Raw genomic sequence first — 24,544 nt, 5'->3', positions numbered from 1 at the left:
CCTATTTAACATAAGTGCACACGCATTCCACAGGCGCACTTAAGTGTTAGCAAGTGTGCTGTTTGGTTTGGCGAGAGACTCTACTTGGAATTTCTACTGACTTGTATCTGCTTCATTTGTAAATGCTGTAAGGAGAAGAGGAATGGCGGGTGAACGCGACGATGGTGGAGGCATGGTGGGCACCGCCCCTTAGTAGGGGTTACAGGCCAGTCTCCCCCACTATGGGCACAGGGCGGGCCTGTCCCGGAAGTGTAGCGTGGCCAACGCCGGAAGGGGGAGGGGGCGGGGGACCGAGAGAGAGCAGGGTTCTATAAAGGCCTTCATGCAAGTGGCTTTCTCTCTTGGCCCCTGCCTTCCTCCCAGCTACAGATTGGAATTCCCGGGGCTTCCAGAGTTCCAGTGGCAGGACCAACGTCGTTGCAGATGGAAGGAAGATTTGCGGTAGTGGTGGAAGCAGTCCTAAAGGAGTGATCGAGTTGCAGTCCAGGAGGAGGGATCATGTAGCTGTGGAAGCAGTCCAGAAGGAGAGATTGTGTCATGGTTGGGCGCTGCGGTCGTACAGTTAACAAGGACACATGTACGGTCGTGGGGGATTGCGTTTCAATGGAGTCGAGGCAAGCGGGGATGGTGGCCGTGTTACCGTGTCATGATGTTGTGGGGCAGAACGTGGTATGTGGCGAATATGCTGGGAGCGCGGGCAGGGGTCCGTGGTGTTGTTGGTGTGGCCTCAAGTCGGGTGGCAATAGGGGGGCGATGCGCGAGTCACTAACTCTGGTAAAGTGTTCTAATTGGGAAGGGTTGAGTGCATTTGTATGAGGCAAAAAAGGAGGGGCCGGCAGTATGGGGAGAACTAAGACGTCCTAGCAGCAAAATTTAAATACGTGAAGAAAGCCACAATGCACTGGGGTACAGGCATAGGTCGCGCTTGGTGTGCACAGTTTGTTATTCGATGCACCGTTGACCGTTGTTTTTCCGGCCTTAATCTTGGCATAGTCAACAAGGGACCGGACCGCAGCGCCGTAGACTCGTGCAGGTTGTCTCCTCCCACAGCCGGTATCGTAGGAATGGCAATAACAACAAACAGCAACGTCCCAGTGGTACAAAGTCCTGGGGCACCTCAGGGGGCGAGCAACGTGCGAGTTTGAATAGAGCAGGAGGGATTGCGGTGCACAGGGTTGAGTCGGATGGCTAAAACTGGGCTCTGTTGTATTCACTGTGGAGGACTCGTGAGTATCTTGGAGTAAGAATCCAGATACAGGCCGCATAATGAAGGAATCGTGGGAGAGGCAGGTGCGGAACAGCTGCACCGTGTTTTACGGAAAATGTACATTTCAATTAGTTTGCATGGCCGCCACGCCACTCGTAATGATGTTTATGGGCCACCAAGCCACTTATAATGCAATTGGCGGGGTTCTTGTGTGGTACATTCATGAAGCATGTGTTTTCATACGACTTCCAATGCCCTTGTCGTTTCTTCTAAAGCTAATCTGCATTTTGCTCATGTCGCCGAACGTTAAAAATGTTGGTGGCCCGAAACAAAGGCAACTGCTGTATTTCTATGGGAGGGAGAGAGATGGCACAATTCGTTCCGTACCACGGTTTATGTTGGTATATTTGGAAATGCTGGTAAATGTTACTATAACGTGTAGCAAGTCCTTCTGGCGCTCGTTGTCGGACGAGTTATTTTGTAATTAGTCTTGCACCACGAACCAGTGTGTTTGGCGAAGACGCCGGTAACCTTATGTTAACGTGTTGGCCGCTCCCATAGCGGTTCCTTGCAAGGGTTGTGCACAAAACAAGCAAACTACCTCGGTGCGGTTTTGGAACAACCATGCCATCCTGTGTATAGCGTCATTTTGAATGCCCGCCTCGTGGCGCTCACACTCATATTAGAACCCCCCTTTTTACACCCAAAATATTACTGCTCACTGCCCCGCATCTTGCGAGCTGCACGCCCATTTCTCACATGCCCTTTCCTGCAATTTCACCCTAATATTTCCTTCAATTTCGCCCCAAAAGTCTCACTCTGATTTCAGTTGTGTCGCTCATGCCGAGTAAACAATATGGGTATGCCAATAGATATCCTACTTGAATGCAGACCCCATTCCATTGGACAACATTGCCCTGCACAGTAACTGGCGATCAGTGTCCGGAATATATTTAAAATCATGATCGCAGTAGCAGCACACGCAAAGACGCCGATTTCTCAACGTCCACAAACTCAGTGTACTCCAACAGTTACTTGAAATACCTCGAGTGTACCATACTTTTCATGTGTCTACAATGTAAATATTATTTCCAACAACTAGACTGCAGCCTTTTCATGTTCCAAAATACTAAGCTGAGCACACGGTGAAAGGATTGCTCCAACCAGCATTTCTGTTAGAATCCACGCAATAAAATATTCTACCGCTCTATTGTTTCACTTTTGAGAACTCTTCCGGCTCTGTACTTGGCACATCGTCTACGCTTGTTGCTTCTTGTTTCGATATATCAGTTCATGTAGCGTGTACGTGAATGTTTTTGCTGCATAGCGTCTTTGGTTTATACAGCTCACCACTTGCCTCGATCACTCAGTCAGCATAAACCGTTTCAGTTGCCGAGACACAAGTATCCTTAATCCCACACTTCATTTGAACCCTGATAGTTCTCGGAAATCCTGATTGCCTTTTAGCGCAGGAGGAGGGTGGCAGGCCTGGATCCGATGTAGCTGGTCTGCTCTACACGGCTGCTGATTGATTGAAACATGGGGAAGAGAAACGAAAAGGAATTTATTTCTCGACGCTTCCTCTCATCGCCTCTTCATTGGATCTGTGATGATCAACAGACATTTTACAAGCGAGAAGCACTGGGTTTTTGGTCATTTATCTAGGGTAATGTTTCTAGAGACCGTGTGCTTGGTGTGTACAGTAGACTCCCCTGCTTACGGTGCGCTTACCATATGCGGAAGGAGGAGCCTGTCGGCAAATATATGCAAACTTCAAGACCGAATCAGTGCATTCACGCTGTCAATTCCGCAGTCAAATGCAATGCAAATATAATGTAATATAGAGCACTGAGTCCCCCTACAGTTGTGTATACGCTAGGTTCGGGGCGTTGTAACTACCATCCCTACGCACGTCTCCTATTGAACATGGCCAATATCCTGCTATTCCCCTTCCCAACTTCGTCATCTTAATGTAAAAACCTGTGCGCAACATGCAACCTGCCCTGTTGCCTCTCAAAAACACGTCTGGTTTTCAATGTGCAATATCACCCGCTGTATCCACGTTTCCCATTACGCCTTCCCACCATTGCGGGGCAACACACGTAGTACATGCATTATGAACTTGAAAACCCCCCCTTGCTGCAACTGTGGTTCCCCAACATGCATATTCATATCACCGCCCGCATTTGTGGGAAATAAGCATGCACACACCTCATTAAACCGATGTGACGATGTCACCCCCAGTTCACGCCACACAAGCGTGATGCTTTTTAGTCCCTAAACGGCCGCGGATGTTCGTGACAAAACAATGGAAAAAATTTCTTATGACATTATGGTTATTTTACAGAAGCTGTGGCCTCATGCGTCGGCCTATGCATGATGGCTCCTCTCAGGCTATAGTGAGGTGCAGGTGGCTCTTTGGGCGGCAGCATGTCGCTTTGTTCGGAATTGGCTGGATTTCTGATAGCTACAGCCAGCACGATAGCTCAGGGGGTTTCAGCCCTCTCTAAATTCAATATGCATGTGATCAGCCATTCACCCTGCTTGCACTCACAGTAATTAAGTAACTATGCTTCACGGGCCGATATTAACGCCTCAGGGATCCGGAAGCAAGTACTGGGGGCATGTACTCGTCCGATGCAAGGGTTTCAGGGACCCAGGCTAAGACAGATGGCAGGTCAATTAATAACACGCCTAGGCACAAGTGTTCATGGGCCGTGGGATCTGCATGGAGGCATGTCACATATACCATCAGGTTTGTTCTGGTTCTTCTTACTACATAGAAGATGCACAGTGCAGTACTTGGTTACGTAATGAGTTGTTAAGGAGCCATCAGTTTGTAAGCAGTGTGGCCACACCGGCGTGTTGGAATTCTAACCCACTATTGTAGGAGATGGGCAATTGAATGAAATGGGTTACATTCCATTGGGTGGCTATATATCCACGGTTTTGGTTTCGGGCAAGCTAATTAGTATCAAAAGGGTGACAGTAGTACGCCCATGACCTGGTTCGCGGTTATTACAAACTGATGTATCTGCAATTACAGGTTCAAGGATGCATAAGTAGGAAAGAATCATTAGGCATCAGAAGCGAACGTCAGCAAAAGCGACCCGTCACCCGGAAACAAGCTCGATTGAAAAGATAGATTTGGGGGGTCACGTGGGCGAGATACACAACTTTAAAAAAAAAAAAGGCTCAGGAGAGGCACAGCACCGCAGAAGTTGACACATTTTGTTTCCCACGAGGTCACCATGTCGCTTCATGCAAGTTCAGGAAACCCAGTGCTGGATATCATAGAGATTGTAGTAGTGGAGGAAGGGCTAGCAGAAGAGGAAGTCGCAGACAGGGTGTTTCATGGACGCCCAATCATGGGTAGAATATGCCTCATTAGCAGAGGTCATTGGGTGGCAAGCCGCAATGACCAGGATGGGGGGCCCATCTCTGGGTAGTGGCAGCAAAAACCCTCTGGGCAATCAAGAAACGGACAGAATAAACAGTGACTCTAGGGAATCAACACGCCAGGAATCCGCCAAGGGGGGGAACTTCAGCCGTCAGGGTCGGGGGGGCAGGAAGCACCCGTGGCACGCGAAAGAACAGCAAAAACGGCAAAAACAAGCGTGGGCCCACAACAGAAGAGGACAAAGAAGGACTTAGAAGAGGAACTGGCGGCATAAAAAAGCACGCGTGGGGCGCCAGACCCGGTGGCCGCAGTAAAAACAACAGTTCAACCCATCCGAGCCTCACCGCAGTACCAAACCACCAAAACGACAGCCCACACGGACATTACACTGAACAGAGAGGGTGAGACTGCCCCAACCATGTAAGAGGATTCAATTCAACACTACAGCTAAGTCAATGCCTAGTCTGGGATACTGAATGGAAACCCTTATTGATATATTTTTATGTCCAGTTCATGCGTTCTGGATGACTACCCCTATATAACACCCCTCTCTTTGAATAACCCTGACCCCACTGAGCCAAGAAGTAGTTCTGTTTTGCAAGTTAAAAGGTTTATTTGATAATTTAAACAATAGATATATATATCACACTGTAGAATAAATTAATAATTGAATATCACACTTAATCTGATCAGTAATCAATAATGGATAGTCTGGCACTAGCACACTTCTTTATAATCAATGATGAGTGGTTATAGGATGGATAAGATAGCAACAATACTTTATGGTTTCAAATGGATGCAAGGTGGAATGAAAATGCAGTACAGAAAATACTCAATATGCTTTCAACAAAACAATGTAATCACTTTTCTCTGGCAATCCCCTCCCCCCTTTATGCAATGCAAGGAAATGGAAGGAAAGCACACAGTTCTCAGAAATGCAATCAAATGTAACTCAGTTCACCCCAGCAAGCTTAGACTACAGAAGTTGGAAACACAGGCCCAAAATGCTTTTATATGTGCTGGCAATGAAGTGAAAAATATACTAAAATGCTTTTAATTCCCTCTAGGAGGTTCAGGGTGAGTGAAATATACTTGGGATGAGTTCAGGCTCACTTTAGCAAGGATCTAGGGTGTAACTAGCAGGTTAAACGAATTTTTGGCAACTGAAAGCAAGAAAACTTCTGTTTTCACACGTGGAGAAATTTGCAAATCGTGGCAAATTCACGAATGTGTTTTTTGCGATTGCGGCAAAATTATAGGGGGTAGGAATACGGTTCTAGATTCGCAGAAAAGCCACGATTCTCAGCTTCCAGAGGAAAGTTACTACAAGTGTCTAAGACAAACGGTCACGGAGATATGAGCGATTAAATAGAGGTCGTTTTTCAGATTTGAAATTTTAAAGTTCAAAAAGACAAGTGCAGCTTGCAACTAGAAAATGACAGGTGACAGCTTTACAAATGACAGGTGACAGTTAGGAGACAGTTCTACTTAGATTAAAATAGGATTGAATTATATTATTTTAACTAAGAGATTGGTTCTGCACAGTTATACTAGGTACTCACACTATATTCTTGAATTAGAATGGGCCTCGCCACGGATCTGGTCAGGTTTTAGACTGGACTCTGGTCTGGTCTCTGCACTTCTCAGTGATCTGGGTCAGCTCTCTCTGCCCCTGCTTTTGGATATTGATAGATTTGAAGTCTGGATCTTTCTGCACAGCTTTCTCTAGAGATTGATGGATTTGAAGTCTGGATTTTCCCGGCAGAGCATCCCGCAGCAGATGGAATTGAATGTCCCTATCTGTCCTGTCTGTCTGCTTTTATCTGTTTTTAAAATGGGTGTGTGTGCAGCATCACTAGGCTCTACCCCTCTCCACTTGTCATTGGCCAAGCTTTCATTTCTCCCCTGATTGGGGGAGCTAAGTTGTGTCAGAGTGATGTCATTTTACAGCCTGCAGAAAGTCCACTCCTCCTGTCAACTTGCACACAAATTTAGATTTGAACCAAATATATATTTGCACAGGTACACATTAGTTGAAAATTACACGCACCCCTCACATATCACAGGAGGTATACCCTTGTCCAAATCTGCTCTTCCTGGGAGCTTGCATTCAGAAATGGCAATATTTGCACTTTTTAACTGATTTTGCAATTTCGGACATTAACCCAAATTTACACACATGTGCGCAAGGAGTATGGACATTAGTTGATGAAGTGTCAGATTTTTCACATGCACACATTTTGAGTAATATCCTCTTTTCCGCTAAAACCCCCCTGAACATACCACCGGGTCCTAACACTTCTTAAAATGTGGGCAGAAAAATCACAAGAATTATGGTATCATTTAAATAATTTTCACAAGTCCGCTCTATGAATGATCCATCTTTTTAGAGTTAGGTTCTGGCCCCAAAGGGGTGTGGTTTCCCCCCAGCACAAGGTTGAATTTCTGTTTTTTCCAGTTCTGCCAAGCCAGCTTGCTCTCACAGGCAGTGCCCCTCCCCTGTCCTTCCAGGAGGAAGCTCCATTTACGACTCCCGCCAATAAAACATTTGCCTGAGTCAGGACAGGGCTTTGTTCAGAGCTCCTGTATTCTGTGGGGGCTCCCCTTAATTCAATTATCAGAGAGATGGCATATCCTTAGTGTGGCCAGCAAAAGGCAGATAGGCCTCGGAACACAGCTGTGACTCAAGTTTCACTCCTGATGGGGGGTAGTTGCCAGGCAAAATTGGAATCTCTTTAAGCCAGTTTTTAGCTACATGTCATTTCTGTTCCCCAGTTTTCTGCATTCAAATAAAACTAAACATTTTTACATATGCAGCTAGAATGCTGATTCTAAGTTTAAAACTATGACATTTAAACAATTGAAACCTATGTGACACTCAAAAGTAGGTCACTCAGTCAATTTAAACATTTAGATTTTTAGTGTCTTTCAGTCCAAATTTACTTAAACTGCTGAAATCCACAGCTCAGCCAGTCTTGTTATAAACCTTCAAGTCACTTCAGAATATAACTTTACATCGGATCCACCTCTCAGTAAGTCTTTCTTTGGCTTGCTTTGGGTTCATTTATTCAGTTGTCTACAAAATCTGGTGGTTTTAAAACGCCGGCTTTCTGATAGTGGTGAGTACTGGTACTGCACCCCTTTTTGGGATTCAAGAAAATGAATTCCCAACAGGTATGGGTTTGCTTTTGGCAATCAGCATTGCCATTCCCAATGGTTTCAGACTACTGTGTGGGTAGTCCACTGGTGGTTTTAGGCAGTGTCCTTCTGTGCCCATAACATCGGCAAAAATGAGTGGCAGCCTATTCTTCATGCATTTCCCTGTGCATTTTCTGGGAAGCTCTGGCCATCATGATGTTTTCCATGTCAGTACTGCACAGTTTTGAGGTAGGGCTTGGATGCGTGGATAAAAACATCCCACAAGCCCCCCTCTTGCGATGGCCATTCTATTTCACTAATGGGACTCGCAAGACCTGGGATGTTTCCTCATCTTCTTCCAATAGATGGCACAGTTCAGCATCTTTTCCTCCATCCGGTCGGATCGATCGGTTCTCCTCGCCGGTCCTGATGGGAAGATTGGGCGGTACCCCGGGCCCGTTGCGTCTCTGCTCCCGGTCTCCGGATCGTCCTCCTTGTCCCGTCTCCAGGTTTTCTTTCTCCTACGACGACAAAGGAAGAGCGGCAATACCTATTCATAGACATTTTTCCACCACTGTTGAGATAGTGGGGCAGCATATGCATTTCATCATAACGAAACATTACATTCTTATTTTGAAAAAAAAACAGTATAACTAAGAGACAGTTTCATGCAAATCACAATATTTTAGAGACTAGATGTGGTATGTTTTATGGTTGGAACTGAATTAGTCTGAGACAGTACCCGCTAGGATTCCAGAGGATTCCGCCAGTTGTTGCAGAGTGTGCCTGGGATGGCAACATTTCAACTGGTTTATGTGGACCCACTTGTCTTCCCCCGCTGCCAAAGGACCTTTGGGGATGTGGATTTTGTAGGCCACAGGGGAGATCTTGTCGATGATCTCAAAGGGTCCCTTCCATGTAGGCAAGAATTTCCGCTGTTTTGCCTGGTTTCTTTGGAAGTTGATGTGGTATGTTTTATGGTTGGAACTGAATTAGTCTGAGACAGTACCCGCTAGGATTCCATAGGATTCCTCCAGTTGTTGCAGAGTGTGCCTGGGATGGCAACATTTCAACTGGTTTATGTGGACCCACTTGTCTTCCCCCGCTGCCAAAGGACCTTTGGGGATGTGGATTTTGTAGGCCACAGGGGAGATCTTGTCGATGATCTCAAAGGGTCCCTTCCATGTAGGCAAGAATTTCCGCTGTTTTGCCTGGTTTCTTTGGAAGTTGTATAGATAGACCCGGTCCCCCACCTGATATTCCTTCCTGGAAGTTTTCAGGTCATAGTGGGTCTTCATGCTATCAGCTGATCTTTCTAGATTCCGCTGAGCATAAGCAAAAGCATGTTGAAGGTGTTTCCTTAAATTCTCCACATACTCGTGAGTTGTGGAGGCATTTATTAGTGTCTGCTCTTGGGTCCTGTAGAGCAAATGCTGAGGAAGCACCATCTTGCGTCCAGTCATCAACTCGAATGGTGACATTTTGGTTGCAGATGAAGGGGTAGATCTGATGGCCATTAGGACCAGAGGTAATCGGATATCCCAACTTGGCCCAGAATCTGCCACAAACTTCTTTAATATGCTCACAATTGTCCGGTTGTAGCGTTCCACTGCTCCAGAAGAAGCTGGCCTGTAAGCAATATGCAACTTCCCTTTGACCCCCAGTATCTCCCACATCTTTGTCATTACTTCACTGGTGAAGTGGCTACCCCTGTCTGACTCAATCCTTTGAGGTAGACCAAAACGGGAAAAGATGTGGTTAATCATCAAGGCAGCTGCGGTTTCTGCCTTGCAATTTGGGGCTGGGAGACATTCCACCCACTTGGTAAACAAGCATGTCACAGTCAACATGTACTTATTCCCCCTAGCAGAGCGAATCACGGGGCCTACAAAGTCGATTTGTAAATCTGACCATGGCAGTGTCATCCCCCTCTTTTGGAGAGGCGCACGGTGCGTGAGGGATGATGGCTGAAATTGTGCACACACAAGACACCCCTTCAAGTATTGGTCGAGGTCCTGCCCCATGTGTGGCCAGTATGCAACCTCTCTTAAGATTTCAAATGTTGTGTGAAACCCCCTATGACCAGCGGTGGCCGCATCATGGGCGTGACTTAACATCAGGCTTCGGAATGAGGTAGGAACCACCCACTGATCGTGGCCAGCTTTGGATTTCCTTACCAACAAACCGTCTTGGATCCGGAACATTTTTGGACATTTCATCAACACTCTTAGGTCCTCTTTCCCAGTGTAATCGGTATCCGTCAGGGGAAAGTTCTCAGGGTCCTCAAGGTGCTGGTAAAATTTACCAATTATTGGATCCCCCTTCTGAGCGGTAATCAAATCAGCATCAGGGGTCTCCTTGCTCCATTGTGCAATTGAAAGGTCATTGTGAGCATTTGTTTGGGACCTAGTGATAGCAGTGACCTGGATTTCCCCCAACAGGGACTCAATCTCAATTAGATTCCCTTGGATGGCCCCGGTTTTGGCCAACTGATCAGCTAAGTCATTTCCAGTTTTGTCTGGTCCCTCTACTTTGGAATGACCCTTGATCTTTTTCCAATAGATGGTCATCTCATTCGAGGTGACCAGATCATCAATGTTTTGGATCAACTTCCCATGTTTCAAGGGTTTGTTGTTAGCACATAACATGCCTCTGGTTTTCCAATTAACCAGGTGCTCCACGAACCCGTTCCGTACATAATCCGAATCTGTGATTATGACCAGTTCGTGGAGTTGATGCTGGACAGCAGTGAGGATGGCCTGATGCACAGCCATCAATTCTGCCACCTGACTACTTCGGGGACCAATTTTGTATCCAGCGGAGGGTTCTGGGGACTCATTCACCCATGCATTCCCTACGCCGGCCACCAGTTCTTTCTCCCCGTCGTTGTCAACATGGTAAGAGCATCCATCCACATAGACAGTGGGCATTCCCTCACACTTGTCCTCTTCAAAGACTTTGTGTGGGGAATTAAGGTATGCCTCCGTGTTGTCCTTGATTTTTAGACTTTCGTCCTCGAGACAGTTTTCTCTGGCACAATCATGCAAGTCAGCCAGACCTTGCGCGAGGGGACTCTTCTTGTTTTGGCCATATCGGACCTCCACAGGAAAGCCTTGCATTGACAGAATCCAGGAAGTAATTCGGGAATTACTCACATTTCCAGCCCGGATTCTGTCACTTTGGAGATATTGCAGAGGCTGGTGTGGAGTCTCCACTATGATGTGTTCCCCCTGGATAAACGGGCGGTAATTCTTCAATGCCCACACCGTTGCCAGGAGTGCCTTCTCACAATCATTGAATTTTTCCTCCACAGAGGATAAAGTTTTGCTCGCATAGGAGATTACTTTATTGACCTTGTCATGCTTTTGGTATAATACTGCCGTCAAGCACGTATTTGAGAACCCCGTCTCCAGGAAGAACTCCTTGTTTCTGACAGGGTAAGCTAGGCAAGGCGCTTGTGAGAGGCTTCTTTTGAGTTGTCTTACTGCCTCGGCTTGTTCTGGACCCCATTCCCACTTGACCCCCCCCTTCAAGAGCTGAATCAGGGGTCTCTGATCTCTGCGTAGCCCTCAATGAACTTTCTGCTGTAATTCGTCAGTCCAAGGAGGCTCCTTAGTTCCCACAGAGTTGTGGGGTCCTTCAGTTTCTGAAGTGCTTCCACTTTCTTTTCCTGGGGACAGAGACCCTGAGGAGTAATCTCATGCCCCAAGAAATTAACACGGGTTCTACACCACTGTGCTTTCTGAAAGGAAAGTTTTGCTCCGGCGGCCCTCAACTGGGTCAGAACATAACGGATCTCCGCTATGTGTTCCTCCACAGATGAACTTTTGATGAGGACATCATCTACATAAGCCAGGTTACCCCTCGCACCCAGGTCGGGCATGGCCTTATGTAGGAAAATGTTGAATTAATTGCCGGAGTTGAGGTTCCCAAAGGGAGTCCGGGTAAATGTGTATTGCTGGCCCCCAAAGGTAAAAGCCAGTTTGTATTGGTCCTCCCTACTGACCGGCACGGTCCAGTATCCATTGGTCAGGTCTTTTGCAGTGAATACCTGTGACCCCTGAATCTGGGCCAGCCCTTGGTCAATGTAGGGCAGAGGCCATCGGGAAGTATAGACCCGTTTGTTGAGCTCCCTGAGGTCGGCGCAGAGTCTCCACTGGCCGTTTGGCTTCAATATTCCCAGCACCGGATTATTGAAGGTGCTGTGGACTGGACGGATTATTCCCCTGGACTCAAGGTTCTTAATTATTTCAGTAAGGGACTCCATTGATGCGAGAGACAAGCGATATTGCTTCACAAACACAGGAGTCATGCCAGGGTCCGTGGGGATTGTTGTTGTGTGGATGTCAGTGCGACCATAGTCATATGAGTCTACCGCAAAGAGATCTTGGAAATCCAAGAAAACTTGTTTCAACTTTTGCTTTTGTTCCAGAGTCACACAGGCATCAGCTAGGTTGACTCTCTCTTCCACCATCTGCCTGAAGCCTGGAAAGACTTCTGGTTTGGCTATTTCAGCGGCCTCCTCCAGCTGGGTGGAGAAGTCCCTGGTCAGAGTGCTGATTTCGACTGGAGGCTTCAGGTGGGAAAGGCAGCCCTCATGGACCTGGAAAATCACCTCATCCCTCCTGAAGTCACAAGTCGCATCTTCCTTACCATAAGGGCAAGAAGTGTACACCAGGAAGTTCCCCCCATGCCGGGTAAAAATCCTGTCCGGTGTTGTATTGTCATCACTGTCACTGTCAAAGCAGTCCTTGGGGATTGGCCCTAACAGTTCATTACCTAAATCGATGGAAAAATGTCGGTCATCAACCGCCATTCCAATAATGGTGCCTGCGGCTAGAGTAATACTCTTTAAGTCGCTGTTATCCACCTCTATTAGAATGGTGTCATGTTCTATGTTGACTAATGGTGTTGGGTTTACCCCTAACCCTGGCTGTTGGAGAGAAGCATTTAGATGTATGTAAGCATCAGGGTTTTGCAAATATTGTCCTCTTTTAGCTTTCACTTCCAGGGAGAATTGTCGGGTCCTTTCTGGGATGGTGACTTCCTCTTTGATCTGAATTTCAACTGTATAAGGTAGCAATTGGGCTGACCTAAATGCTTTTTCTGGATCATCAAAGCCCATGGGATTATCCGCTAATCGGGACCAAGCTTTGAAGTTTATTAGGTCCAAACTAATGGCAAAGCGATTGAGAATGTCACTGCCGAAGTAAAAGGCGGCAGGGACGTCTCGCACGACCCAACAATTGTGGACTATGCTCTTGTTGCCAATGGAGATTTTGAGCATACACCTGCTTGGCAGGAGATGTTTGGAATTAGGTGCTTCCAGGTCCATTTCCCATTTGTATATCAGTTTGAATGTGGGAATGGCTGGATCTTTTGGGAGTTGGCGGAACATGGCTTCGCTGATGAAGCTCTTACCGTTGTTCACACACACTCGAGCGAGAACAGAGTCCTTCCCATCATTTAATTGGACAGGGATGAACAACTGCTCTCCAATTTGCTGAATATCAGCCAGGCTCTGAGCTGATTTCACATCTTTCTAGACTATTGGAGTGGGAGTTTCTGATTGTGGATTAGTATAGAATCTCAGAGTGTTTCCTTCCAGCGTGGAGTACCACTTTAGACTGGAAGGAAGGTTGATTTTCAGAAATAGAGAGGACCCTCCATCACCAGTCTGTTGTCCTACTGCTATTACTGTCACGTCTGGAATTTGGCTATTCTGGAAGTGAAATTCTACTTGGTCAGATTTTTGTTCAACCATGTGGCAGGTGCCGTTTAAACTAACGTGGTTGACACTCTGTTTTAATTTTATTGGTCGGCTAGTCTGGGTCCAGAGGACCTTGTTCACGCAATCTATTAAGGGTGACAACCTCCTCAGGAGGTCATTCCCCAGTAAACAAGGGGTGTCCTCTGGAGTCACAACTATGACCGGGTGTTTCAACTTGTGTTGCCCAATTTTAATGTCCAAGTTTGCCGTCCCCTCGACGGGAATTTCCTTCCCGTCAAAGTTCTGGAGTTGTCCAGGAAGTGAGGTGAGAGGAATTTGCTAATTCCCTCCCCTTCCTGCATTCAGTTCATCAAAGGCCCTTCTGGACAGAAGGGTAGCTTGAGATCCCGTGTCCACCAGTGCCAAAATTGTACCCTGCCCCTGTACTTGTACCGGGGCATAGTATCTTCCCTCCTTCTCCTCAAGGGGGCACAGATAATGCACATTTTTGGACAACTGGTGGGCTAACTTTCTGGTTTTGGACATCGCTAGCGAAGAGATTTGGGCAGAATTCTGTGGAGAGCCTTGGGAATCTGAAAGAAAAAATTGGCAACTGGAGATTAGAGCCATTGTGGGTTCCCCTGGCTCCGGTTCCGGGCCGCCCCCCCCTTTTTGGAGGCAGTCACCAGGATGGGCTTGAACCAGAGGATTTTCTTGCTGTTGGTTCTGGGATGAGATGGTGGGCGGCGGTAGCTCAGTCTCCAAATCTCCCCACTCTGAATTGACATCCCTTGGGACCCATTTTTCTTTGGGAGGAGTTCCCCCCTCTCTGAAGGAGAAGATCCTTTTCCCAGGATCCTCTGAGGATTCCTCTCCCTCAAATTGGAAGATCTGTACGTCCTCCTCAAACTGAGTCTGTTTGGGTCTTTTGTTTCTCCTACCCCCCCTCTGCTCCTTAGGAGGCAGACTTTCAGGGGCAAGAGATTTTGTTTCCGGTACCTGGGTTTCCAGGGGCTGTTTACAAGTGAGGAAGGAAGCTTCCTCCAAGGCTTTACACCCCCCTTCCCCTTGTGCCTCCTCCCTGGGAACCGGTGAGTTATCGGGGTGCTGCCCCCGTCATTGCTCTGGAGTACCAGGTCCAGAGTTTGGGGCATTCTGTGCCGGCATGCCCATCTGGGGGTTCTGCTGTGCCCTCAGTATTTGACCCAGATCCCGCGCCATGTTTTGAACCTGGCGCTCTAACTGGGAAACCCGCTCAGGCTGATACGGGGCCCTGTTTTCTCCCCTGGGCTGATCCCGGGAAGGGTAGCTATCCCTTCTTTGGTAGTACCCCTGGTTGGGAATATTTGGATACCCCTCCACCCTTGGCCTCCCCTCTCCCGGATTCGGTTGCCTGGGCTCAGGGAATTGGGGAAAGAAGGCTGGAGGATTTTGGGGCTGGAAATTGGGTGGATACCTGGGGAAAAAGTTCTGCCCAGGATTTGGAGAATTTCTGCCCTCCTGTGGGAAGTTGGGAAGGAAGTTCCCTGGGTTTGGTGCTTGGCTGGATCCCCCCCTTGGGCTGGAGGAGTCCACACATAACCCAGGATGGGTTGATTTCCCTTGTAACGGGGACTTATATAGTCAGGTGAGCGAGGGACCCCATTCGTGGGACTATCTCCTTGACTCCCTGTTTGTGACTGGCCCGAGGACCTTCTGGGCCTAGCATTATTAGGTGCAGGTAGGTTTTTAGGCCCCCCATCTCCAACTCTTAAACGGGGGTGACCTTTACCTCTGCCACCTTGGCAGCAGCAGGGGTGCTGTTAGTTTTGGGGTTTTTGGGCTGGTTTTTGTTTTCCACCGGTTTCTGCACCTCGTAGATGCGGGTGGCTTGTTCAATGACCCATTCTAAAGATCTTTTCTCATGAAAATCTCTCACGAGCTGGGTCATTATGTATTTGGGCAAGGCATGGAAAAAAGTATTAACAAATTCTCTGCTGTCTGTGCGCACCCTTCTGGTGGTCTGCGCAAAGGCACGTTTCAGTTCTTGCACAAACTCTTGTGGGGCCTGATCCTCCCCAGACTGCAAGTTGTAGGCTGCCTTGCGAGCCTCTTGGGGATTTCTGTGAACAGAAAAATGTTTTAATATGGCCGCCCTATAGGTGGACCACCTGGAATGATTTTGGTCCTCCAGCCCTGCAAAGAAACTGGAGTACTCTGGGGAGAATGTCCACTTTACATATTGGATACAGCTTTGGCTGTCCTTCAAATGGAAAGTCTCCATCATTTGCTCAAACAACTCTAAGTGCTCCCAAACAGAATACTTGGCGTTCTTATGATAAGGCGTGATGACGCTCCTGATTGCCTTAATCTGTTTCAATGGGTCCTTAATCAAGGCCCTTTTTGCCTTATTGGCCTTTTTGGTTCGGTTAACCCTGGTCCATTCATCTTCTGACTCAGAGGCACTGCTCCCAGAGGTTGCCGTCTGTTCTTCCAGGTTTTCCCGGATTCTGCGAGCCTGGGAATGGCTGGCAGAATGTGGGGACCTGGTCTCCTGTGTCCTGTACCGCTCAGAGGAGTCTTCAGATCCCTCCTTGCTGCCAGGATTTGATGGGTACCCCCCCACTGACCTAACTGGGCAGAGGTTTTCAGGATGCCCTTAATGGGCCTACTCTCCTGGGGTTCCCCACTAAAATGCACTGTGCTTGGGTGCCCATACCCGGATGCCCGCCCCTCCATTCCTGGGTGCTACTGGCCTATGAGCCCCATGCTTCTGGCTGGATAGTAATCTGCCATCCGTGTGGCCCTGTGCTCATGTGCGCCAGGGGACATGGGGGTGGCAGAGTCCAGGGACTGAGAGAGATAAAGGCCTCTGGTACTAGGGCTCCTGAGGTTATGCTCAGGAGTTTCCCTTTCCCAGCGAACCTCATCTCTATCCGCCCCTGCTCCCTGTTGCAATGCAAGAGCCTGCGCCTTCAGTTCCTCAGTTAAGGCCTTACTAGACTCTATCAGTCTCTCCTGCATCGCTACCTGTTGTTGGAGCCTATCATTGTGCTGGCAGAGAGCCTCATTCTCTCTCTGCATTTCCTGATTGGTCCTGGAGCACTGGGCCAGTCTTTGCTGCAGGAGGGTTACCTCCTGAGCTGTGTCCCTATTGGCCTGCTCCTTTCTTGCCAGAGCATCCTCCACCTTCCTGGTGTGCTCTAACAAGTTATGGTGTTCTTTTTGGAGGTCACCCAGTCCCTGGAGGGCCAGGTGATTTTCTTCTGTTTTTCTTTTTAATTGGCAGACTTGCTGGCCTAAGGCGTCTCTTTCCTGGCTAAGAGCCTGCATTTGTGCCGCCAGGTCGTCCCTCTGCCTTTGAAAGGCACCAGCTTTCTGGCGTTCTTCATCAAACTCTGCCTGGGTATCCAGGTCTTTCAAAATCCGCTTGTTGCTCTCTGCCTTCACTCTATCTAGATGACTTTGCAGGGTGGCTACCTGCTCCGTGCATGCCCTGTTAAAGTCTAATTGTTGCTCCAGCTTTTTCTGGCTCTGCAGTAGGGAGTCCAAACCTTCTTGGTACTCCTTCTGCAAGGCCAGAAATCTGGTATCCTGGTCAGCCTTTTCCTGTTGCAGGATGTCCATATCCCTCTTTATTTTAATGATGTGCTGTCTACTCTCATTTTCTGACTCCTGGCTCCCCTGCAGCCTCTGCTCAGAAGAGACCAGGTCAGATTGGACCTTCTCTAACGCCATCTGTCGCTTATTCGCCAGATCTTGGCTTTCAGTACATTTATCCTGCATGTCTCCCATATATAGGTACAGGTATGCGGCTCTCCTAACCATCTTGTCTTGTTCATCCTTAGCTTTAGGGGCCATGTATAGTTCACTCAGGGCCACATGTAGGGGACCCTGATCTCCCCATATATCTGACCCTGTTTCAGTGACCTGTTGCGTGAGGGGCTGCAACCAGACCATGCGGTCCTGGTGAGTCCACTCACCTCTCACAAATAACTTATGTAAGAAGTGCTCTCTGGCTATTTTCATGTCTACTAAGGTCGTCATTCTAGAGATTGGTCTCTGTCCTGACTTACAGAAATTAGTATTTTATTTTTCCAAAATAGACCTTTTTCTTAGAGCGTTCCTTTGAGGAGTGCTTTACAGCGTAACACAGCGTGTGCTCCGACCGGATATGTTTATCTGGTCAGCTGGCACGCTGTATTAATCTGCACAAGTGATAGATCTAATCCAAACTTCCGGCACGAGCCCCCAATTTGTAAGAGGATTCAATTCAACACTACAGCTAAGTCAATGCCTAGTCTGGATTACTGAATGGAAACCCTTATTGATATAACTTTATGTCCAGTTCATGCGTTCTGGATGACTACCCCTATATAACACCCCTCTCTTTGAATAACCCTGACCCCACTGAGCCAAGAAGTAGTTCTGTTTTGCAAGTTAAAAGGTTTATTTGATAATTTAAACAATATATATATATATCACACTGTAGAATAAATTAATAATTGAATATCACACTTAATCTGATCAGTAATCAATAATGGATAGTCTGGCACTAGCACACTGCTTTATAATCAATGATGAGTGGTTATAGGATGGATAAGATAGCAACAATACTTTATGGTTTCAAATGGATGCAAGGTGGAATGAAAATGCAGTACAGAAAATTCTCAATATGCTTTCAACAAAACAATGTAATCACTTTTCTCTGGCAATCCCCTCCCCCCTTTATGCAATGCAAGGAAATGGAAGGAAAGCACACAGTTCTCAAAAATGCAATCAAATGTAACTCAGTTCACCCCAGCAAGCTTAGACTACAGAAGTTGGAAACACAGGCCCAAAATGCTTTTATATGTGCTGGCAATGAAGTGAAAAATATACTAAAATGCTTTTAATTCCCTCTAGGAGGTTCAGGGTGAGTGAACTATACTTGGGATGAGTTCAGGCTCACTTTAGCAAGGATCTAGGGTGTAACTAGCAGGTTAAACGAATTTTTGGCAACTGAAAGCAAGAAAACCTCTGTTTTCACACGTGGAGAAATTTGCAAATTGCGGCAAATTCGCGAGTGCGTTTTTCGCGATTGCGGCAAAACGATAGGGGGTAGGAATGCGGTTCGCAGAAATGCCACGATTCTCAGCTTTCAGAGGAAAGTTACTGCATGTCTCTAAGACAAACGGTCACGGAGATATGAGCGATTAAATAAAGGTCGTTTTTCAGATTTGAAATTTAAAGTTCAAAAAGACAAGTGCAGCTTGCAACTAGAAAATGACAGGTGACAGCTTTATAAATGACAGGTGACAGTTAGGAGACAGTTCTACTTAGATTAAAATAGGATTGAATTATATTATTTTAACTAAGAGATTGGTTCTGCACAGTTCTACTAGGTACTCACACTATATTCTTGAATTAGAATGGGCCTCGCCACGGATCTGGTCAGGTTTTAGACTGGACTCTGGTCTGGTCTCTGCACTTCACAGTGATCTGGGTCAGCTCTCTCTGGTTCTGGATATTGATAGATTTGAAGTCTGGATCTTTCTGCACAGCTTTCTCTAGAGATTGATGGATTTGAAGTCTGGATTTTCCCGGCAGAGCGTCCCGCAGCAGATGGAATTGAATGTCCCTATCTGTCCTGTCTGTCTGCTTTTATCTGTTTTTAAAATGGGTGTGTGTGCAGCATCACTAGGCTCTACCCCTCTCCACTTGTCATTGGCCAAGCTTTCATTTCTCCCCTGATTGGGGGAGCTAAGTTGTGTCAGAGTGATGTCATTTTACAGCCTGCAGAAAGTCCACTCCTCCTGTCAACTTGCACACAAATCTAGATTTGAACCAAATACATATTTGCACAGGTACACATTCGTTTAAAATTACACGCACCCCTCACATATCACAGGAGGTATACCCTTGTCCAAATCTGCTCTTCCTGGGAGCTTGCATTCAGAAATGGCAATATTTGCACTTTTTAACTGATTTTGCAATTTCGGACATAAACCCAAATTTACACACATGTGCGCAAGGAGTATGGACATTAGTTGATGAAGTGTCAGATTTTTCACATGCACACATTTTGAGTAATATCCTCTTTTCCGCTAAAACCCCCCTGAACATACCACCGGGTCCTAACACGTCTTAAAATGTGGGCAGAAAAATCACAAGAATTATGGTATCATTTAAATAATTTTCACAAGTCCGCTCTATGAATGATCCATCTTTTTAGAGTTAGGTTCTGGCCCCAAAGGGGTGTGGTTTCCCCCCAGCACAAGGTTGAATTTCTGGTTTTTCCAGTTCTGCCAAGCCAGCTTGCTTTCACAGGCAGTGCCCCTCCCCTGTCCTTCCAGGAGGAAGCTCCATTTACGACTCCCGCCAATAAAACATTTGCCTGAGTCAGGACAGGGCTTTGTTCAGAGCTCCTGTATTCTGTGGGGGCTCCCCTTAATTCAATTATCAGAGAGATGGCATATCCTTAGTGTGGTCAGCAAAAGGCAGATAGGCCTGGGAACACAGCTGTGACTCAAGTTTCACTCCTGATGGGGGGTAGTTGCCAGGCAAAATTGGAATCTCTTTAAGCCAGTTTTTAGCTACATGTCATTTCTGTTCCCCAGTTTTCTGCATTCAAATAAAACTAAACATTTTTACATATGCAGCTAGAATGCTGATTCTAAGTTTAAAACTATGACATTTAAACAATTGAAACCTATGTGACACTCAAAAGTAGGTCACTCAGTCAATTTAAACATTTAGATTTTTAGTGTCTTTCAGTCCAAATTTACTTAAACTGCTGAAATCCACAGCTCAGCCAGTCTTGTTATAAACCTTCAAGTCACTTCAGAATATAACTTTACATCGGATCCACCTCTCAGTAAGTCTTTCTTTGGCTTGCTTTGGGTTCATTTATTCAGTTTTCTACAAAATCTGGTGGATTTAAAACGCCGGCTTTCTGATAGTGGTGAGTACTGGTACTGCACCCCTTTTTGGGATTCAAGAAAATGAATTCCCAACAGTTATGGGTTTGCTTTTGGCAATCAGCATTGCCATTCCCAATGGTTTCAGACTACTGTGTGGGTAGTCCACTGGTGGTTTTAAGCAGTGTCTTTCTGTGCCCATAACATCGGCAAAAATGAGTGGCAGCCTATTCTTCATGCATTTCCCTGTGCATTTTCTGGGAAGCTCTGGCCATCATGATGTTTTCCATGTCAGTACTGCACAGTTTTGAGGTAGGGCTTGGATGCGTGGATAAAAACATCCCACAACCAGCACAATCACAAATAAGGAGGGTGAGTTGGACCTAATTCAGAGGATTGCAAAATCCATGTTGGTACTACAGGAGGGAAAAGCCATGCAGGGCAACTAGCAACATGGGGCCAGTCACTGAAGGGGCAAGCAAGGTGTGGCCAGGAAAAGAACTGCGGACAAGCCAAAAGGAAATGGCCCATAGCCCGGAATTTGCCAATACAGAAGACGCGCCAGTAAATGCAGAAAAGGTTTCAGGCACTTCAAAGAAAAGTAGCAAACTCCCCGCCATGACCGGGGAGTTTACTACACTTAGCTTATACCAGAATGGGTGAAGAACCAAATATGGTTGAGGAAATTCATAGATATCCTGTCCCTACTCAAGCATGAAATGTAAGGCCAGGACACCATGCAGAAAAAGGAGGGAGGGGAGACAGTGAAGGCCAGGAAGAGGTTGAGACCTGAGGAAACACTGGCAAACTGGTTCACAGCTTTTAAAATGATGGCACAGACGATCCTGCAAAAGGAACCGGCCGTAGGGCCGGCACTACTGAACTACCGAGCATGTGGGATAGAGGAACACAATCAGTTAGGGGCCATTGAGTGGTTACTGAGGGATCAGAGATTCTGCTTAAGGATAGGGCATGATCCAGAATTAAGATGGGATCACAAATCAGCGGAAGACTGGCGAAGTCAACCAGGGGTAAAATAGATCAGCCGGACGGAAGGATCGTCCTAGCAGGAGGGTGCATTAATCGCATTTCACACCTGGAAGGGGGGGATTTGTCCCAGACAGGAGGGGGATTCCCAGCTAGAACATATCCAGAACCGAATCAAGGAGCCAAGAGGAGGAGAATTCTTGGGATGGCGGGAACCTCATGCAGCAATCAGGGGGGCCAAACGGGGGACCAACCATAATGACCGCAGGTGCCAGGCCACCGCAGGGGACACCAAGAGGGGGAGGAGGAGGGGTAGGGGTAGGGAACTATTCCAACAGCAGGACCTAGTTCACATGCGGGTTCTACAATGAGGGTGAATGCAATTGGGGACAAAACTGCAGATTTCGACATAGTTGCACCACGTGTGGGGCATTTGGCCATCCAGCAAGGAGTTGCAGGGGTGGGGATGGCGAGCGAGCAAAGGAAATAAAAAAGTGACAAGGCTGTGTGGTGGAAGTTATGTAAATGGCAAAAATAACTGTGTTGTCAACTAAATAAATGATTTATTTTCTTCAAGGTCACTGTATGTCTGGGGCCACTAGAGGAGACCGGCCAAGGGGGTACACGCCAGTCATGGCTTGCGAGCCGAATCAAAATGGTAATGCTGGGTCACCGGGGTGTGGGGGTTTGGTGGGTAGGCGGGGGTTAATGGAAATTTGTAGAAAGGGCCCGTCACCAATCAGGGTGGACAAATTGCTTCCATGGCTATCACGATACCCCTTGATACATGAAAGAGATCTCCTGGCGGGAGGTTTCACAATGGGGTTTCTCATTCTATGCAAAAGCCCTCGGGGAGCAAGGGTAGGAGAAAATTTGAAATCGACAAAAGAATGGCTCGAGATGGTTATGGAAAAAATTAATAAGGAGGCGGTATTACGCAGGGTGGTGGGCCGCTACCAGACAGCTCAGCTGAGGGACTTAATAATATCACCATTAGGTATAGTATCTAAGAAAGAAAAAGGCAAATTCCACCTCATTCACAACCTGTCTCATCCAAAAGGCGAGTCGGTGAACGATTGGTTGGACGAGGCCGACTGCTCAGTGTCATACGCATCATTTGATCAGGCGGTCAGTCTCGCCAGGAGAGCGGGAAAAGGGGCTTTACTGACAAGAGTAGACATTGAGGCAGCGTGCACCCAAGAGAGATATTACTTGCTTGGGTTTCAGTTCAATGGGCAAGTGTTTGTTGAAAAATGCATGCCGATGGGGTGCAGCATTTCATGAGCGTACTTTGAGGCTTTCAGCTCCTTTTTGGAGTGGGCTTTGAATGATATGGAGAATAGGGGGGGGGTAAAACACATTACTTAGTCTTATTACTGAGACACTGACATATGCAGCACACTACTTCACAAATTCATTGAATTGGCAGATGGCCTGGGGATGCCTCTAGCGGGGGAGAAAACGCAAGGCGCATGCACAAGATTGACAAATCTAGGGATTGAAATTGACACACTATTGGGGACCTGCTGCTTGCCAAGGGAAAAGATTGTTGAATGCATGGCGGACATCGATTCAGTATTGTCAGGCGGCAGGACAACCTTGAAAACAATTCAGTCACTAGAGGGCAAGTTTAACTTTGCGGCTCGGGTCATCCCGGCAGGAAGGGTCTTTGTGAGGCGCTTGGCAGCAGTAACCGGGCGGGCATCGAAAGGCTGGCATAAGGTACGATTGAGCACAGGTTTGAAGGAAGACCTGAGGGTGTGGCTCCAGAGGCACCGCCAAGGGGTGGCCAAGTGGGGGCACGGCCACCCTTATAAAAATGCTGCCCCACCAATCGGCCACCCTGCGAGAAAGCAAAAAAAACGAACACTTTTTTTCCGCACTGAACTGTGCATGGAAAATAACATGCCCAGTTCAGTGGGAAAAAAAACGTTTTTTTTTTTGCTTTTGCTTTTTGAAATGTTGCCGCGACACACAATCTGCGATACTGGAGTCAGCCAGGAGGACCCGGAAATAAATACAAGCTGAGAGGTGCGAATTTCTGCTTTGGCAATTGGCTCGCGCTTCCCAGGCTGTGTTTATTTCCGGCGTTCCAAAGTTCAGGCTGCATGTTGGTTGTGCCGAGAGCAGCACAACTTGTTTACACACGCTGACCCTGCCAATATATTTGGTTGGTGGCACTGCAAGGAGACCTGGGCTGCGAGGAGAAACAAAACAGCAAGTCCTATAAATTAAGTCATCTGAAATACCATGACTGGCTGAATTTGTTCCCATTTCATGGGTCCATGGTAACTATTCCGATCTTTATGTTACTTTTCCTAAAAATATCATCAACATTTCTGCTGGTGCGTGTCAGTGCAGTTCAGTCCAGTAGTGCTTGCATATGGTTTAAAATGTGTGCATCCGTATTACTGACAAATTTAATGCAAGGATGAATTTGAGAGAAGCGGTCTCCGTGAATTTGAACATTCAGAACAACGTGAGCAAATTATACTTTGGGGAACAGATGTGGGATGTGGCCTGAGACTCTAAGCCACTCCGAATAGAGCCAGGAAAGTTATATGAAGCCTAACTTACTCTTTGCCTGAGAAATAGCTGAAGTGTGGATGGAATATGGGCCATATTAAAGACAAAAAATAAAGATTTATCAAAGGTTCAATAAGGACCTTCGTATGGCATCATCCCACATGGTGTAACTCTATTATTATACTGGTAAAATATTATTGCCTCACCTGTCATCACAAGTAGAAGGTGTTAATGGTAGAGTTTCAAACCAGCTTACAATTTGGGGGCATCAGTGAATACAGTGGCAGGGTGCCTTTGTAGGTATGACCAATGAACAGCATGGTGACAAATAGTTGCATGGTGGTGGAGTTAGTATAACAGCACAGCACAAAGAGGGGGAATTTAAATAAAATCAAGCTAACAGAGTGTGGCATGGATCCGAAGCTTATGGTTTGTTAGTAACAAATGTTTGAAAAGAGAAGGTTTTAAGTTCTTCCCTGAAGATAGTGGGTGAAGGCGCTCATCGATTTCGGATGCCATTGTTCCAAATCTTAAAGTAAGCATTGACTTACAGTTATGGCACTTGTTTGGGTCGCCATGCACCGCAGCCACTTGAGAGTTATAGCTTGTTTGCTGGATACTAAGGAGCACTTAGGTAAAAGACGTATTGCAAGATATATTGAATGCACTGCAGGCTGCAGTGATGAGCTATGGGACTG

Source organism: Ambystoma mexicanum, chromosome 11, assembly GCF_040938575.1.
Source record: "Ambystoma mexicanum isolate Mex_15411 chromosome 11, UKY_AmexF1_1, whole genome shotgun sequence".
NCBI lineage: Eukaryota > Metazoa > Chordata > Amphibia > Caudata > Ambystomatidae > Ambystoma > Ambystoma mexicanum.
This window is presented reverse-complemented; position numbering follows the sequence as displayed.